The 2145-nt window shown below is 38.2% G+C and overlaps 1 long non-coding RNA gene across 1 annotated transcript; it reads right to left on the bottom strand.

Annotated features, from left to right (window-relative positions):
• Positions 1-406: 406 nt before the first annotated feature.
• LOC131298480 (uncharacterized) lies at positions 407-1295 on the bottom strand. The gene is made up of 2 exons (XR_009190519.1): positions 1047-1295; positions 407-598 (listed from the first exon to the last, which is right to left on the bottom strand). It is a non-coding gene; the product is annotated as an uncharacterized LOC131298480 (long non-coding RNA).
• Between the last annotated feature and the right edge of the window lie 850 nt (positions 1296-2145).

The following is a 2145-nucleotide window of genomic DNA, read 5'->3' as shown; positions in this document are numbered from 1 at the left end:
TCATGTTCCTTTCCCGTACATGTTTTAATCAAAGTTAAGTTTTTCAAATGATATTAAATCCCCCATTTAAAATGCTAAGTAGAGACCGGTTTTTACCAGGCGAGTGTGGTGCTTTTTCAATAAAACCTTCCCCGCTCGTAACGTGGCTTCCGAACCCAAAGTCTAGACGTTTTCGCTAGATCAAAAGCCTTTTTCTTTCAAACGATCTCTCAGTTTTCTCGGATCATCCATCTCAAAAATCTGGGTGGCGACTCTTCGAGCACCCGCCGGGCGGGGAGCCCATAGTGGCTGTCACACCCCATCCCGGAAAACACCACACTAAATTTATTTTCTGAATGGGATGGACCCATGCCTTGGCCCTGCTCAAACAGTAAATAAAAACACCAGCTAGGAGTCCAGCTCATAAAAAAAAAACTTAACTTGCATATATACGGAAATAACTGTCATACAAGACGTGCCCACATATATTTACAACATATACAAGCTCCAAAAATAGACACATAATCAAAAGAGTCAAAAAGCTAGACTTCTATATACAAAACTCCTGTCTAGACTCTGCAGTGGACCCGCGTGCCGTCACGCACCTGAAAAGAAAACACTGTGGGGGTGTGAGCTATCAACGTGCTCAGTGAATGCTCTTATCCATAATAAAAGAAGCAATATTGACAAGCACTATAAAAAAAAATATTCCGAACCACAATATTCAGCCTGTTTATAACCACTTCATTAATACACCAGTAAATTTATAGGTTCGAGGCCATAGCTATAACAACACCAACATAGTACTAGTAACGCCACCAAGGCAATATTCATAATCACGCCACTAAGGCAAAATATTCACGCCACTAAGGCAATACTTGTCACGCCACTAAGGCAATATCATTCATGCCACTAAGGCTATAATACTCACAACGCCACTAAGGCCATATTCTTAACGCCACTAAGGCTATATATCAAATAACTTCAAGCCGAACAATATCTTATCAACATAAAACATAACTTTACACTATGTCTTATCTTCCGTTATTAAAAATAAGAACACCCACCTCGAGGTCCAGTCAAAAAGGTACCAACACGAGCTCACTCCCTACGTGGAGCCACGGTACTCGTCGCCGCCTCCGAACCTGAAGCGTTACACATAAATCAACACATGTGAGTATTATGATTGATATACTCATAAAAATGAAAGGATTGCAACCATTCCTCTAGTATCATGTTCCTTCCAACTAACCTTAAGATAACATTCAGCACATTAAAGAACAGAAAAAGAAAACAAGTCAATCGCATATCCAAAAAGCCATCAGATTAGCCAAACTCTAGCTAAAGTATAGCAATATATACTCTTGTACACTTGCCACACAAGATAAAATTCCCTTTTGGCAATCACAAGAGAACCCATGTTCTCTGCTCCAAGTACGAAGCCCAGTTTCCTTTCCTGAACAACTACATAGTCCAAATTCCACAAATTGCCATAAGAATTCCAAAAGCACAACATCTGGTACAGTCAATTCGGCATCTCCCTTATTTTCGGCAATTTCAAACCCAGCTCAACACTTGGGCAATTATTTTAGACATTCCGGCTCACATCCTAACAGATTACAATAAAATTCAACACTTACAAATTCATTTACAGCAGCTATGAAGATAATTTCCAGTATTTAGCACACAAATCCTGCACCTAACCACCTATGTTTCAGTTCTTAAAAGGATAAATGTTTCCCTTTATTCCAGTCCTACTCAAACCCTAGAGTTAATCAGAGAGAGAAAAAAAAAACGTAACAAATCACAAAATCCCCATGACAATAAGACAATTAAGAGTACTTACCACAAACCTAATTCCTTTTTCTTTCTTTCTTTCTTTTTTTTCCTTCTTCTCTTTTCCCTCCCTTCCGTCCGCTACTTCTTCTTCTCTATTTCTGATCTTCTTTTTTTTTTGTTTTGTTTGATAGATATATATCACACATGCACACAAGCACACCCTTTATGCTCCACGTGCACACCAGCACACAGATTTGTTTTTTTTTTTACAACTTAAACCCAATAGTTCTAGGAAATCACATTAAGGGTCCACATAAAAAAAAAATAGACTCACTTTTCCTTTTATTTATTTTTTACTCATTTTTTTTTAAAGAACTAGGTCTCACA

The sequence above is a fragment of the Rhododendron vialii genome, chromosome 8a (assembly GCF_030253575.1).
Source record: "Rhododendron vialii isolate Sample 1 chromosome 8a, ASM3025357v1".
Lineage (NCBI taxonomy): Eukaryota > Viridiplantae > Streptophyta > Magnoliopsida > Ericales > Ericaceae > Rhododendron > Rhododendron vialii.
This window is presented reverse-complemented; position numbering and strand designations above follow the sequence as displayed.